Raw genomic sequence first — 17,958 nt, forward strand, 5'->3', positions numbered from 1 at the left:
CCGTTAGATGTCGGCGTAATAGTTGGACGCTCTGGCTAGATGATCACGGGGCAATCATGGAACAGTTTGGGACGATACCCCCTTTCACCGTAGCTCTCCCATGGGGCGAAATTATATCACTCTCACAGGAAGAGACGACCCGCCAGTGCTGGACACCGCCCGGCGACGATAAAGCATAAACTGTGCTATCGGGATTCATACTACCATAATAATTCAAATTGGTTATTGCCTTTATATTCCGAGTTTCATCGTGAGTATCGGTGCCAGGCACTCCATCAGACGTCCGGCTCCCAGCACGAAACGAAGTCCTCGTATGTCCGGGTTCGAAGCTAGAACACGGTGTGTAGCTAAGATTACCAGGCAAATACGTTACCCATCAATCTATCACGGGAACAAGTTGGTCATTGCTTGGCTTTATTGAGTCGAACGACTCAGGCTCAGGGAAGCAGACGCACAACTGTAGCTCGATAATTGTCCGGCCTGGATATCGTCTTGTTGATTACTAGCGCAGGACCAGAACCACTTTTATCGCTTTTCCTACTGCTAGCAGGTGATGGGCATTCGACAGATAAACGCTAGATGTCCTTTTTCCATTACTCGGGAAACTTATCGCTCGGGAAACGCAGACTAGTGCTATACAGGACGTTGGACGACGCGCATCTGGATTGTGTCACTTGTATCATTTCTACTGACTGAATTCATTTAGTGAGCAAAAGTTTTGTGCAATGTCAAATCGAGCGAAAACAATTGAATTAATAGAATTCTTGCACGTGGCATGTGTAGTGATACAACGCATGGTTCCGTGCCATACAAATCACTCAATAGTGGACGCTATTTCCCGTCTTTTAGGCGAGACACAGTATCGTTTACTTACGGTATTAGGGAACAGCTTTATACTTTGAAAGGATATTGTGTCGCGACGGGTAGTAGACAAACGCTTCTAGAGCAAAACGATACGTTCGTTTTGGAGAATAACGTTGTATTGTTTTTGAATTTGGGGAAAGATTAGCTGTTATTCAAGATTTTCGCGCTCGACAAACGCTCGAATAAAGTTGAAAAGTTATTTTCCCTTGCCTCTATTGACGTTTACGTTGTTGCCGGTTCTCATGAGACCCCCAGAGAATATTAGATGCAACGCCGAAGGACCCTTAATAAGGTCAAAATTTAAGGAGCATAAAAGTTAATAATTTGGTACAACTAGGTTTTTGGTGCTGAACAAATGCACTTTTGGAGAGGATAAATATCAACTACCAATCGGGCCATACGAATAAGCTTTAACGGTCACTATTTTTAAATTTGTCAACCGTTTTTCTATTTTTCTGTACTCTTGAGACCTTTGGCTTACTGTTATTCTAAAAGTTTATTTTTTTGTGTGTGAACATGAAGTCGATTGGTTTAGATCTACTGGTTTATATCGCCTAACGTACGCTCACTATGCCAAATAAAGATAGAATATTATTAAACTGACTAAGTTCCGAATCGAAATGGTGGTTATATTTAATAAATATGAGCGTCAGACATGACACTTGTAGCATATTTAAGCGGTTTAAGATACAGTCTGAGAAAAAACGTGTATATATATATATATATATATATATATATATATGACTGTAGTATTAGGATGAATCAGGTCGTCCTTTCGTTTCAGCAAACTTAGGGTCAAGACGGCAGGGAATGCAGCAGTGATGCACCCACCTCAGTAGCGGTCTTTGGATACCAGGTAATGACTAGTTGATTTGACAATGTCAAAATAGATACAAAGTCATAATGAACGAAATGTTTTACTAAAAATAAATATAGGATATAGATATTCTCTCTGTGTAACTGTCGTTGACCTCAAGGGGAGAAATGAATGAGGTGCAAAAATAGCCCATAAATATATACAGACTGCGGTAGGCAATTACGCTCACGTCTTGCGATTAGAATACGGCCCGGTGAGACAATGAGGTAACATCCAGCATTCTGAACGAAGATTATATATCAAATGTTTAAAGAAGTGATATTTAACTTGATACGTCAGCCGAGCCTATATGCAGCCGCATGTGGCAGTATGCGACAAAAGGTACGCAATATTGGCATGCTTCGAAAACGTAGATTAGAGTCGTTATGTAACTTACTCTGTGCCTCTTCTAAAACCAATATCAATTAATTTAAAAAACTATCTAGCTATTATAGGAAGAAGAACAATACCACCCTCACCTCTCCGACCTTGGTACAAACGCCATTTCGGATTGTTCTGTTGTCTACCGGTTTCGACAGCTACCATGTTACATCATGTCTATGAGGTCTTACATTTCGGGAATAATGAAGCATTATCGAGTGCCGTCTATAGCGTCGAAAAAGCGGCCTTACCGCTATAAAATAGAGGGGGTATTGATCTTGGGTTCAATTTAAACACAAGTCATAAAAAAGGATCTTGTAGCTGTGATTTAACTTTGCTCATGCAGATATTTTAGGTCCGCCATGTGTGCGACTGGGTGATGATAGTGCAGTCCGCTCGTGAAAATGAACAAACTCGTCCGAGAGAATGTCTTATCTAATTAATCATTTCAAATATCCCAGGCAGCAGTGATGCTCCATTTCAGTGTACAAGTTTCGGGGGGTTTCGATATTTCCATTGAATGAGGTGGCGTATTACAAAGCCACAAAAAGAGAAGCATGTTCTCTACCTTCGTTCTGAAAGCAACAACAGTTAAGAGCAAACCTAATCGCACCGATACTGATGCCTAAGCTCTTCTCGCCAGGTCAAGCAATGATTTCGCCTTTTCCCTATGGAGAAATAACTTGGTTAGTCTCTATTACTCAAGGTTATCATCCGAACTTCTACCGCTCGAATTTGATTCTACTGATACATATAGTTCCCTCTTTATCTTCATGGCCGCTTAGGGAACGGCAGTAGTTCTAACAAAATTAACATTTTACTGATTGATTAACCGATTCCAATAAGGTTGGGATGAGAGGTTACACACGTATCTAACAATAATCCTATCCACGTCAACTGTGTAATGGTAGTGGTTCACGATAGCAAAATGTCTAAAGATATCCATCGATGTATTTCTTAACGCATTTTACTTTTTGTCCTAAACATTTTCAACGGATTTCGTATGTAGGAATAAATTTCTATTGTTACTTACGTCTATAGTTAAAGTCTTCTTACAAAGTGGCCTTGCCCTACAAAGTGGCCCCCGTCCGGGTTTGTGATAACAGCTTGAGGCAAACCTGTTCGGCGCCTTAAGAGCACCGCTCGTCGCTAGTCGTTCTATTCGGCTCTGTTTAGCTGGTTGCAACACTCGCACTCCCCGTATTCCTAATCTATGAATATTTTTTTTCGTCGTACTTACACGCACGCAGCCATACACTGCTGCAATGTGCACTCAAGTGTCTCTCTCTCTCTCTCTCTCAGTAACTCTTTAACATTTCGATAACTTATTTTAAGCAACCGTGTAGGTGAGGCACCGCCCTTTTTTAGCTTACGGACTGAAAATTATCTCGCCTTTACAATGCCGTAAAGTAAAATGTCTTGCTTTCCGGGCCACGCAATATGAATATTAACGTCGACTCAAAATTTCGTCCATTGATCCGAATTACCTTTTTGGTTACTAAGTGAAATCAAACGGTACTTGAGTAGAGAAACCCTTTCAATATATTTTTGGGAGTGTTCGCTCGTGACAGATCTGGCCGAACCATACGTTCCCAATGACTCTCCATAACGCTTTTTTTTAAAAAAAAAAACACACACTTTTCCTTTTAACTACTACCTGTCGACTGTATAATCTCAACGATGAATATCACGTTATGAACGACCCGTGTATTGCGTATTTCTTTGGCCTGCCCTTGCTCTTAAGACAACTGTTCTTGAGTCGCCTGCCACAGCTCAAGGAGGCTTTGAATTTATTAAAATGGAAAATCGACCTGCTTTAAGCTATGTCCTACTATACGGCATGAGGCGGTGGGGATGGCGGCGTAAGGGCGTGTCACCGAAACACCGCGGTCGGCCTGCACCGCTAACAGCCGTCATGCTTTGTTCTCTTGTTTTTGTCCTTGTCCTTTATGGGGTGCTGCTTGCCCAAAGAACGGACGGGTCCCGATATAGAAACTGATAATGATATTCGCTTTCCTGAAACCTCCCTACTGGTCCTACCTATACATTCCCGAATACAGGTTCAAATAAAAGTACGATTACGGAACACTTGCTTGGAACGGAATGGGCAACTGAGCCAGCGTCCAGTTGTTGTGTAATTACTGCTGTAATATGACTGCTAAAATAAACGCTTCAATGTTAATCCGGTACGGGCATTAAGCAGACGGCCGGCACCAAATGAAATATCGATTCGATTCCATATTTTGTAGGCAAACACGCTACCACCACGTTCGCCATTGGGACACTAGCACATTTACTGTTACTGGGTGACAACGAAACACTCTCGAAACAGCATGCTTCCTATTCGAAATTAGTATTTCTTTTGTGTTTTTTTTTTTTATCGTTTTAGCTAGATGCCGCACGTGAAACGACACAACAAGATCATACTGTTGACGAAGGCTCGCTAGCTAGTAAAACCTAACGTATTATAGCAGACATGTTAGTTATCCGCCATTCTCAACCCAATTTCTAACCCAGCACTCTATAGATCGTCTGTATAAAGCGAACTTTGCAATAATTGCAATATTTTTGTGTAATATATCTCAAGCGTATTTTGATACATTATGAACTATTACTGTAAAATCTTGTACGTTATTTTTATCTAATGGAAAACGTTCTTTTAGCCTATCCATTCCTACCACACGGGTGGCCCCAAAATTGTAGAAACTCGTTGTCAGCCTGTAAAAGCAAATGAAGGTATTAATAAGGATAGGAGAACTGCAGGCCATATTCAGGTATTGCTCTGGATGTTTTTTAATAACTTTTTACGTTTATATGTCGTTGTATTCTACGCGTCCGACTCCGGTCAGCTTGTTTTTTCCTTGCAACATAGCTTTGATTACTCACCAAACAAATTTCATTTTCGACCACTTCCACGTGAGCTGGAGAAAGTATAACAGCTGTGAAACAAGTGTGACTCAATGACAGATACGATGGGACCGTTATGCAGACTCCGATTTCATTACCGAAGCAGTATGTTCTTTCTCACCAAACACAATTGTTTAAGCTGAAGCTCTAAAATTCGGAAATTAACCCTTTAGTTTGTTGGCTACCCTAATTGAAATTCGTTTATGACAGATTTGTCAGGTATGTAAATATGGTACTACATCTGATTTACAATACTCAGGATGCAATCCAAGAAAGGCCCGTAGCAATATGAAATTCTGAACGCTGAATATAATCCGCAGAACGTTGCCGGTTTCAGGGAGGCGTTTTACATGTAAATGAATCTTCAATTAATATAAAACAAATTATAATGCGTCTTTACACGTCAGTGCTGTCATGATCTGCCATAAATCTTAGCGCCAGTCAATAAGAAAAGTAATTCCTATTATAGACCTTATTTTTTCAAGATTAGCTCATATTGCTTCTCCACAATGGCAACAGCCTTTAAAAAAGGTTTTTACCACCTCGGTGACGTTTCATAGCCGGACATGTCATCCTGGTCGCCTCCATCTTAGGGGCAATCTCGAAAATAGTCTAATGGATTTCGATTTCCAAGTTTTCTGCAAGAAGCAGAAGTTGTCCTTTTCCGATGCGGTTCACGATTGGGCCGAATGTTGGCTATGTCACTTCGAGTTAGCGTTGTACCGTCGATAACGGTCGAAATGCAGACATTTGTCCTAATGTACAATTACATCAATCGGCCTATTTTTTTTTATCACGATTTAATCCAACGTGTCTATTCGCAACTAAAGATATATTTAATTAAAGCGACCATCTTCTGTAAACGGTCGAAAAATATTTAAATCGTAATAGCGAGACAAATTAACTTTTCACTCTATTTATCTCATAGATCTTATCGTTCCTAATCGTCAACACTCTACGTCACGATGTGTTTCGTCTGCTGGGCTGGTCAAAAAATTCTGCGATAGGCACTAACCTATAAACTTCACGATGAGACACGATTTTCAGAAAGCCAGTTTTTGGGGAGGAAACTGAGTGGCCTATAAGAACCCCTGCACCGCATTGGAAGTCTGAAAAAAAGCTATGATAACGCGTCATTAAGAAAACGCCTTCAACCGTACGATGTTTTTGGTAACTTGCAGAAATCAACCTGAAATTATCTAGTTTACCATCTAGAGCCGTAGCCTTTCCCTTAAAATGAGGAAACAGAAGTATAGGCACGAAAGATAAAGTTTTTTTCAATACCAAATCGAAACAACTGCACGTGTGAATGGAGCAATAAGTAGCCAATGATCGTGGACGAAGGTAGCTACTATAAATAATATCGATTATGACAAAATATTTTGTTCAAAAGCAAATTGATCGTTTGTTCTAGATTCAATATGAAAAATCAGCTAGCTGTCTCAGTACAAACTGTCCTTTTCCAGAGAGTCTCTTAAATAGATGAAACACGTTTTTAGTCCTTAAAACACTTTTCAAATCCGCCGGGGTAGTCCTCAGTTCAGTCGCATAATCGTTCTATAACATTTTCCATCGTCGAAATGCTTTCCTTTTAAACTTTTCAGTTTTGGTGATAGAAGAAAAGTCGCAAAACGCTAAGGTCCGATAAATATGGGGATCATATTAAAATACATCAATTTTTTTTTTTTTGTTTCTAATTAAAAACTCTGCGAGTAGTAAAATTGGGTCGGTGTATTGTCATGATCGGTATTGCACAACCCAAAATCTGTTGCGCCACAAGTCCAGTAGATTGGACCGACCTGTAATCTTGCTCAGACTTGTTGACAGTACTCCATGGAGCCGGCCAGTATAAACCCACAGTGAACGATTGGGCAAAATCACGCACTCGTTCTTAATCGCTATCGCAGGCTCTCTCTTCCCGTGGACACTTCTGTGTATTTTCAAAACGTTCGGGCTACCCTATTTTGTGACATCCGCATAATGCCTGCGCAGATTGTTTTATTCTTTACATAAAAAAATTAGTGCACACTTGTTGGTTTATTTAAAAGGACGTACAAAATCTCGATATTGCATCATGTTGTTATGAATATTACGTTTGTGTCATAGAAGTCTCGTTTTTTTTTTTTTTTTTGCCAAAAACAGACGCGAGTCACGAGCGACTGTTCAGAGGCGCAAACATAAGACAACTTATTTACTTCTGAATAAAGAACTTCATTCAACACAACTCGATCCTGTATTCGAATGTATTATCTAATACACTTGCCTATCTGCAAGGTATTACAGTTTTATTGTTTAGTGTTTATTGTTTAGCTGCAGTCTATAGAAAGTGTTATCTACTGCCGGATTCGCGGTATTCTGTTGGGAACTAATTGCCATTGTTCAGTGCCGCCCAAAAAATAGAGTAAGCTCTGACGTCAGAAACGTTAACGCCAGAAAGGGTTACCGCCAACGATCAGTCAACAGTCAGTAAAGCTTTGGAAAAAATAATGCGCAATTTGGACATAGGCGTACATTTACCGATATTTTAATCAATTTCTGCTTTCTAACGGATTTTTCTAACCTGCTTCTGCGTTTCCTGATCTCCAAACAAGCCCTGTGTATGCATATAGCTGCGCACCAATGGATGCCAGTGAACAAGCGGATATAATGATAATAACGAGTATGTTGAAGGCAAAAAATAGGCCAGCGGATTGATTCCAAAAGTCAGGAACTATAAGAAGTTGCGATGTAGATGGAGAAAGGGTGACAGACAACTGAGATTGCTGCTCTCCTATGCTGATTTGTAGCACACTTTGGCCACTCACGATCCATCGCTGGTTTCAGATTCGGAGCGCACGTTGGTATACTCCAATTTCTAACTCTTCTCTCTTATCGCCTTACCTTGTTCTATTACGGCCAGAAGAGAGACGAAGGTTTTTGGCTTTCTAGTCAGCGCGAGTACTGAACGGACCCGTTTTGCAGAGGTAAACAAGGCGAGAGCCTTGTCCGTTGCCTATAAATGGTACTCATATGAAGGACGTATTCATGGATAGGATCGTTGAAGTTTAAAGGTCGCGTGTGCTATTACTACACAAGGGTACGGCGATTCAATTCAATCAGCACAGTTACAACTAAACGACAAGGAAGCTCAACATGCTGCGTGAAGTTAGTTAGGAAAAAATGGGCTTAGATAAGCACGTGTGGTAAAAATTGCATAAGAAAGAGGATTAAGTTGATAAATCATAGACTTTGTGTTCGATTCCGCTCGCGTATGGATTGCTGCATTGCGTGTCTCAGCCTATATCAAATCCGCATGACTAAGTTCGGATCAGGTGATCTGAATCTATATCAGCATTATTGTTTCCACGTTCCCTAGACGTATTGCAGTATCGCCTGGTACGATGCGTTTCAGTCCGAACAAATCTAAATTGGTGGATAATCAACACATTTTCAAGAGTATACTCAACGGCAGAGACAGTCAACTTAAATTGCTAGAGGATCTTCGGCAAACACGTACGGTCTAATAAGTGATACCGTATTTTTCTATAATCGTATGCGAAATTAGGCTAAACGAAAGTGTAGTTATTTAAAATGGTCCGCCGTCCCTCAACAATTATCCATTTATTGATGAAGAGCCGTTCACAAAAGAAATCTATTCGCATTGCTAAAATTCACGTATGGCAAGAAATGCATCTGAATATCTTTCCCGCCCTACATTTCATTTATTTAAAATGGGTTAGCTTAAACGTTGCAATGTTCAGCTAACAAGCTATATTTTTCTATTTTTTTTTTTTTTTAATAAAAAAAAACACGTGAAAAGCTAAGTGCGATACGTGCCTCACGTGACTTTCGATGGTACGTATTTTTCAATCATTAGGGTATTCTACTGCTCTTCCAGAGCAGGCCGCGGCTGGACAAGTGACCGGCTATTTATCGGGGCCAACTGGCATAGGCAGCGTTCCTTTCCTCATCGTTCTGTGTAACTTGTGGGCGTAGCTGTCTCGTCGAAACTGGATTCCTGTCAGAAATCCAATTGTCGTTCGGAAACGGACGGGCCAAAAACCCAGCGACACAAACGTTACCCTGCAAGGAACGCCTTTTCGGTGACCCCATTCGGAATGTGCAAACCTTTCAGGGCATACAACTTTATTAACGATTAGATAGCGTACGTTCTCGACAGACTCCATCTACGCGGTACGAACGGACGCCGAATGATCTGTCTGCGGTTTTATTTGTTTGTCTGTAGAGTGCGCGATAATGATTCCTGCGTATCGAATGTTTGGATTAGATCTGCAAAACGCTGATCTGAGACACTTCCATTCGCATACTGAATGAATAGTCAGTTAGCTATGTAGCATAAACATGGTAGAGAAAGCAAAGCGTTGCCGCTATAGAGATATATAGCGCAAGAACACTGGAAAATTGCAATGAAAACAGTCAACCAGTGCGTGTGGGCCAGTCTGATTGGTTACCCATAGCCGTGTAAGTAATGCCATCGTTTTACATATAGATGTATTATACAAATGATGCATATATATATATATACACATTCCTATAAGCCTCTGTGTCCACGCGTATGTCGGTACCGTCGTCTGAGAGCCGAGGAGATAGCCACAATTATATCATAGCCAATGGCAGTATGCAACACCACCAAACTAGACAGTAATCGTGGCATAGCTTTTTCATCGGTACAACGGTTGCCTGCCGGAGGCCATCATGGTCATTTCGCTATTTTTCGGGTTGCTGTAGACAAGTAGAACGACCGGCGCTTATGTTCGACAGGAAATGGGCGTGCAGGCGACAAGCCGCCGGGACGATTTCTCGTGGGGAAGGCGTATAGGTCTGGAGGATAAGCTGACCGTTAGAAAGAATTCAGGCCCTTTACCCTATAACGTACAATGAGTACGACAGCGAGTGTACGTACGTGTATGGCCAACTCTCCATAATATAGATTAGGGTTAGATAATGTTAAAAATATTTTGAGTGTTCGACCGTCTAGCAGTGACTGGTTATATTGAGGAAAGCCTAATTTAAGAAGAATATTCCTTATTCTAAATTGTAGCCTACCTCATGGCAAACTAGGCCGTCTTCAAATCAGTTTTGCTTATTATTAATTTTGGATTGTACAGCGGAGTAAGCTATGATAAACAATGCTCTCACGTCTTCCACCTTCGCGATGATGTAAAGGGTAGAAGGAGCGGTGAATAAAGTGATCCCGCCCATGATGTTTACTCCATCCAGAGCCTTCTACACTGACAGTTTCTTAAAACAATGTTAGTACCGAAGCTTGCTGTTCAAGGATCAGTTATGGAAAAGCTTCACCTTTACTAATTAACTTAGGAGTTTAATTAGCTCAGCCAAAGGCGTAACCAGTTGCTAGTTTCAGTTATAAAAAAGGAATGACTACTTGGAAATTTTGTTTCAATGAGCGTACCTAACATAAGAGACTGCTAAGGCAGTTATAAATATATCTAGTTTAATCAACATCGAGTTGTTCCTGTTGTTGACGCCGCCTCGCAAACACGGATTCTGTGTAAAAAAGTGTTCACTGTAAAACAAGATAGGTAGAACTTGTTACAAAGATTTCCGTTAATTTATTTGTCGTTGTATGATGCGGTCGTCTTAGTTTTGTATTTATCAGTTGGAAACAGTGTCTATATATAGTCTCCTTTTACACTTTCGACTAAAATAAATGCTGAGAACCTTCTAGGCCTATTTCTTCTTAATTGACAGCCTATTTATTCTCTAACAGGAGGATAGTCTATTATGAAACCTTTGTCCTCTTGTTCGGTATATCTCCCTTTAACTGGGTGATTTTGGGGTCGGAAGTCAATATAAACCTTGCAGATTAGAGAAATAGATAAGAATAGCAAACAATTTGAATTCTCCATAATTGGAAAATTCAGGGGTCTTGGAAAAGTTCTAAGAACGTTGCGCAACTACAAGGCTGTATAATGTAGCTGAAAGTAAAGCTGACTTGGTAATAATGATAACAAAGCGTAAATACACGCAGTGTACCGGAATAACACAAACATAGATACGTTATGTATTCAAATTGAAATAAAGAGCCTTCATTACAGCACCGCTCTCGAAGTATGAAGCTCTACAGACGCTGGTCTACTAAGATAGTTTTAGTTAATAATTGATTGTCTATTCGTCTATGTATTTTTGTAATATACTTGCTTATAGACAGGCCATCGTCACGTTTCACTCACTTGGACTGCAGTGTACCTAGCGACCCGCAACGCCGTCTCAAGCAGTCAGCTTATTGAATTGAAATAAATGATCTGGCCTCGTTGTCTCGGCCATTTCATCTAAGGGAACGAATACTTTGTGAGCTTTTAGTTGTCTTTTTAGGAAGAATATCGGCCTGCTGCTTGTCCGCATAACACCTTGAAACAAGACAGCGCGCTCCACCATTTTGGATCACCTTTCTTTAGGCACATTCAGGTCTCTTGACGCCCCAGCGTCGTAGTGCTGACAAATTTTTTGCTACATACAGGCAACCCCAGGACTGGCGCCAACGATGGCTTCTGCAGCGACATTCCTCCAACGAACAGCGGAACGCTGAAGCCTAGAGCTCAGTAATTGTCGCGAATGACAATGCTCATAGGATCTAGCGATTTACAGAAGGTCCAACTGTCACTATGGTGTTGTATGTTTTAAGAAGATACTTACATGAGGTATATTACGTGTCCTACTCGTAAAAAGTGACCGATGTCTAGAGTATGGTCAGTTTGCTGATATAAATTTAGCCTAATCTAATGATCCGCGATGTACTTCGGCTTTAGACAAACTTTCAAGATAATTTAACGAAGTGGCTTAAATTGAGTAGGAAAAAATGGAAAAGATAACTTCTATGTGACGTGATAGCTGATCAAGTTATCTCTGTTATGCTTTGCAAGCAAATTTCGCAAGTGCGAAAACGAATGTTACTGCTGCCATAGTCGCGGACGATCATAATGCGTTGTCGAGGCCATATATATATAGATATTGCTATAAGTTTTTTACGTTCAATTAAGATAAGGTAAATGAAAATCCACCTTCTTATAATGTTAGCTATCTTTGGACAGCTGTACAGGGCTCAGGAAGTATTTACGATTCGCATATTGTTTACATGCGAACATGACCAAGAAATGCCCACTTTTAAAATGTGCCCATTGAGTGTCAATCCTCTCAGGTGCAATTCACATACATTCTATCATAGTCCATGAAATTGCCTGCTTTGTGACAATAGCTGCATCCTGCTACACGAGGAGACTGGGTGCTTTAGACGGTTAAGTACTTCATTGAAGTTATTTGTATTACGCTGAGTGTGCGGAGGATCACATATCCGATAGCCATGACCTTTTCTGCTTGAGTAATTTTAAACAAAATTTAATTGAGCTTTGGTTATTTTACATAGAGTTACATGACGTAAGGCTATTTTTGAAGCGTTTCAACGTACTTCAACATCAACTACAACAATAAAACTTAAAAAAAATTAACATTGTTTAGTTAACCCCCGTTTTCGTTACAAACTACAGTAACTAAGATACAATAGATTCTTTCTTAAACACTCTCTGCTCTGCTAATGGAGCTCTAGATTTCATAGCATAGACGTTTCATATTTTATGGCTTTCGTATTTCAGAGTTGAAATCTTCAGCATCGCATGTCGATCTGGTCGACTCGTACCAATATCAAAGGCAGAAATTTTTAGTTGAATATAGTTAATCGCTTATAATTATATGTAGTATCTATTCTTGCATATTAGCTATCTGATTAATAAAAAGGTCCTTATCGCACTTCTCAGATAGACAACAATGTATATCTGCGCTGCTGTTTATGTCGCATAGAAAAGCGCAATATTATGATATAATATCGATGATGCTGAAAAAAATGCTAACAAGAAGCAGGCTACTGGGTCGCATCGCAAGACGTTGGCTAAGCTGAAACATCTGAAGCTGAAGAGGGTCGTAGGGGTCATCAGGTCGACCAAAGCAAATCAGCTAATAATAGGTGCGTGTTGACCTAATAGCCAAAACGTACATGTGGCTCATACCATTGGCTTCTATTATAACAATCGATTAATGCTACTATATGCCTACTATATACTATATACCTATACATACTCGTACACTACGTGCAAAAGCAAAGCGCGAAGATCTCTGTCCTGCCCCCGATTGCACTGATTCTCAAGCTATTACTTGCGATGTTCGTGTCTCGCCGGACGCGCGACGCGATACCGAGGCTACTTCGATTCAAGTTGATACTGCTGCTGACACAGACACCGCGACTATTGCTAACAACTGCCATTACGCTTCTGTAATGTATTAGGTCGATAGGAATGTGTTTATTTATAAAAAAAAAAAAAAAGTAAAATAAACAACGCTTCAATAAATCACACTTTTATAACAGCCTATTTGTATGGGTTAAATGAACATCTGGAATTTCAATTTTCATATACATGTTGGAAGGTGCATCTACGAAGTCACAAATAAGTGATTCATGGCAGGCTTTTATTTGTTGGCAACAGTCATCAAACGTACCATGCAACTGAAAAAACGATGTCGTACATGTCTCTAATAAATCGAACCCCTCTTCTGGTTGTAGAGCCTCTTTGTAGCTTATATTTCTACTTCGTTGTGATTAGATGTAACAGGACAAAAAAACTCATGCTAAGAGCAGTCCAGTTACGTCGTAGGAGAAGCTCAATAGAATGCATCTAGTAGATGCAGCACCAACGAATGCCCCTGTGGGCAGTAATATCGTTTGAGGAAATAATCGCACAAACATTCAGATCAAGTGAGGGCTATTACCCTTTTTATGAACTGACTGCAAAGGAGAATGTAGGATAAACTAGTTAGTTAAAGAAGGTGGTTATTGGACCACGTTTTTTACCATGTCTTTTTAATGTACACGTTTTTCCCGAATCCTCAGAGCGCTGATCCTTTCATCGCCAGCACCTATTCGTTCAGTTCATTTGTATCGAGAAGCCGAGGAAAAGAGGAACGTATTGGTTTCTTTTCACTTTTGATCCAAATGGGATCTGAGCCTATGGCGTTCGTTTCCTAACTAAAACGCCATAGTTTCCGTTTCGACCGTGCTTCTATAGCTGGCTAGCCGGCTCCAGTGTTGTCGATTCTCGCTACTACCGTACGGAATCAATCGCGCTAACTAGCCAATAAGACCTGTGAGCTGATGGCAGTAATTGTGCCATGCTTATTGCCACCATTTATTACAGGGAGCAACTTCCACGATGCCAAACACAAACGGGACTAGTTGTTGTTGAGTATTGACGACACGGATGAACGGAATACATTACCCAGCAGAGATAGAGAAACCAATGTCCAATAATTACACTCAGACTCAGAAGTAAGCTATTACTTATCAACCATAATACCACCATTAAATTACTTCAGTGATTCGGCAAGTCACCAACAATAATAAGCCCGCTTCTCGATGTATTTACACCAATCAGCGGAGGTGAACAGAAACATGGAACATAAGGTCAAATATAAGTCTTAGTTGATAGCCCTCTATCAAATCTTAATTATAAACCCTTGACAGCATCTAGAGAATAGTAATGATTAAAAGACATGGATTAGGCAGAGGAGTAAACCTTCACTGTGTTAGTCCATAATCTTTACGAATGAGCAAATATCTTTAAAGCGAAAATTTAGCAAAGTCATTCTCAAGGCCATACGCTGATAACGGTATATACAACGATTAGGTATTGGCTGCAACAAAAAGTTATAGTATCGGCTTGTTTAGCACGAGTAAAAACGTGTTCAACAACCATTTTCGTCGCAATCGACAAGATTTAGTTGCCATCCTATAGGCGAATTTATACAGCGCAGTATTTAGGACAACAGGTAGATCTCACTTAATAGGGCCTCGAGCAGATTAAGTGAGCAGGTCAAGTAGCTTTCCCCAAAGCAGGGTCTGTTCTCCCACGACAACAGGTATGAACCTTATGAATAATCGATCCAATGAGCCATTGTGTTTCCTGTGTAGACGCGGTGATATGCATTTCTAGCTTGACGCGATATCTACTAGTTAACAAAGAGATATGACAAGGCCTAGATCGTGCGACCTTGTGACTCACAACTTCGTTGATTAAATTAGATTCATCTATTGCGCGTCACTTCCTATCGCAGCTGTCATTCAAGAACCTCCAGCTACTAACGCAACGACGTTGATGGGTATGACTTGGAAATTTTTGAGTTCAACGCACGACTAGGTAGCAACGGCTACATTCGCCAAATACCATCTAAGCTTCCTTCTACTCTCAGATTATTTCTAGTCCTGCCTAGGCAGTCGTTAGGTTTCCGAAGAAGTGTTAAGACTTGTATCGGATGAAGGACGCCGTTGTTATTAACAGCTACTATGAAAGTCCAGACAGGCTCAGTGTGGGCCCATTTAGGCTTTCTGGGTATGAGGGCTGCATGTTAATCTCATCCAAATGAGATACGGGAAACGAGAGGTACGGACTGGTAGGGGTTTGTAACGCGCATGTAGTAATAACAGAGTGGCTTGGTGGAAGAAACCGGCGCGTATCCCTTTTCAATAGGTGTACTAGCCACTACAAAGCCTGCAATCATTCATTTCATTCTGCCTAAACGATAAACTTTACGCACAAACAACCTGACCCGCGTTTGTAAATACGAAAATACTACCTATCGCAGTTGCACTACACTGACAAACCCAACAGAAGTACGAAAAAAGCCTAGGACGGTCGCCTTAAACAGGGCGTGTCGAACACAGACGTAGGCTGCAAAGGCTACAATCATATATTTTGGAGATAGAAGATAAATACTAACAAGGCACACATCATCTTCAGTCAAGCATTGCCGGCAACAACCGTATTTAATACTCAAAACCTATTTATAACGGCTTAATGAAATTACCATCGTGGGGGGAAAATAAACGATTTGTAGATAAATCTCCTGCTCTCTAAGGACGCGATGCCTACTCCCATCCTCATAATTGTAAAATTTCAATTTCCTAGAGCATTCCGAGAATCAGATATATCTTCCGATATTTTTCTCCTGTTGGGTTATTGCTCCCTGAAGTCAAAGCCGTGCGACTACGAGATCTATGTGCATGTGGCAAGATTGATTAATCAGTATTCTAACAGAAATCAGGGCCGTTAGCTTTGCTTTTTACCTACGTCAGAGTGACTTCACGTCTGCCTCAGACGAGAACGACCTTAGTCGGTCACGCGATAAATATTTACATATAATAATATACAAGTACACCACCCCATTTGGGCAGCTAGCGATAGTAATGCCAGCGTTTGCGATGATAGAAATGATGTCAATTTGCCCGATGCAGTCCGTTCAACTTCCACGAAATAATCCGATCGTTTCGCGACCACATAGACGATACAGACAGACGACCTGACATCAGTCGGATCATGCTATGGTAGCACTCAGGAAAATATAATGCTGTTACTTTATGTACTGTGCAATTTATGTAAAAAACGGAACATTTTCGACTGTCTCAACATAATTAGGCCAGTTGAACGACAACAGACATTAGAGTATGAAAATTATAATAATATCAGCAAATAACAATACAATTTCATTAATATAATAATAATTAATTCATAATTAAAAATCTCATTTATATACATACGATACAATTGGTGTGCATCGCACAGCTTCATCCTGTAATGATGTTTGATCCGACTTGAAACCGGCGAATTGTCGATATATAATGGCTTTGATTCGTTTCTCATTGCCATATAGGTCCAAGTTTAGGTGTTTAACTGTAAGTACGCTTAAAGTATTGTGCAGGACCTAGGTATGCAGGTGCAGATAGCTGCAGATCTACAGACACCGGACTAATTCTTGAGACTGCAGTTCATAAAGGCAGATTTGGCTTATTTTATAATGAAAGTCTCTATATACAGATGCACACATATCATCATCATGCAAAGCAGAACGTTGCTCTGTTCTTATAATGGATGAGGTGCTTCAGAAGTATGATATCTCACATTAGAACTTGCAGTTCTATAAGGGCTTGTAATAAAACTGATTTGAGCTACTTGGCACTCGACCCCGTTAACGATTAAGAGGTCCAGATAGACTCCGCAAATTTAGAGATCAACTGCAAACTTTGATTGGATACGAACCTAAAATGGCAGCTTCATTAGCGATTAGTAAACCAGGATATCAATAAAGAAATCCCGGACTCATTTTCCAGCTGTATTACAAGTAAAGGGTTCCTTTTTCTAGACATAACTCGATATCGAGTGGTATTTAATCAGCATAGACGTTCCCGCATTGACAATCTGTTTGATGCTTCCCTCTAAGCCATGGAAGAAAGGCTCTGGCAATATAAATGCGAGGCTTCATCAATGAAACTTAAATATATTAACATAATTTTAGCTATTGGACCACAGAACAAGAACGCTAGTCAGTCTGCACTGGAAAAAAACGATTGTATCTCGAGGCAGATGTATCCTTTTGGCGCCCAACTATGCACCTCCTTTTTGCAACGATTTGAACTCGAAACGTCATAACTGGGTAAAATCCGGGCATCCTTTCGAGTTAAGATCTTTCGGAGATCTCAATTGCAATACCCATTAAAGTCGAGCTTTTACGATTTGTGCTTTGTGCTTGTGAAACCTAACTCAATATGCAAAAAATGCGGGTCCAACTATTTTAGCGACGAAGTAGATTACACTGAACGCCTCGCCGAAATGCACCGAATGAGACTCATATTGAAAGTTTCAATAATAACTCTCAATATGAGATTTTATATATATATATATATATATATATATATATATACAATAAAACTCTAAATATTGAGTACTTGCAAATATTCGGCGCCAATTAGACTGTAATTAATAAAAAAAAATATCTATCTTGTGGGGAGAAAAGATTGAGCAAGTGCCATCTTTAGATCAGTTACGAGATTTTCTTTATCTTCCTCAAGGACTAGGCGAAAAAAGAAAGGTTCACGACAGTATCTACAATAT

General features: G+C 40.2%; 1 protein-coding gene across 3 annotated transcripts in view; it reads left to right on the plus strand.

The window, feature by feature from the left end:
* LOC111244663 (neuroglobin-like) overlaps nt 1-17,958 on the plus strand; it is a 169,008-nt gene that overhangs the window by 18,935 nt on the left and 132,115 nt on the right. The window contains exon 2 of one of the 3 annotated variants that reach the window (XM_086979148.1): nt 1,649-1,720. The exons of the other annotated variants lie outside the window; for them this stretch is intronic. The gene's annotated coding sequence lies outside the window, so the exon portion shown is untranslated. The remainder of the gene's footprint in view (nt 1-1,648; nt 1,721-17,958) is intronic. 3 annotated transcript variants of the gene reach the window in all.

The sequence above is a fragment of the Varroa destructor genome, unplaced genomic scaffold (assembly GCF_002443255.2).
Source record: "Varroa destructor unplaced genomic scaffold, Vdes_3.0 BEIS01000001.1, whole genome shotgun sequence".
In the NCBI taxonomy this organism is placed as follows: domain Eukaryota; kingdom Metazoa; phylum Arthropoda; class Arachnida; order Mesostigmata; family Varroidae; genus Varroa; species Varroa destructor.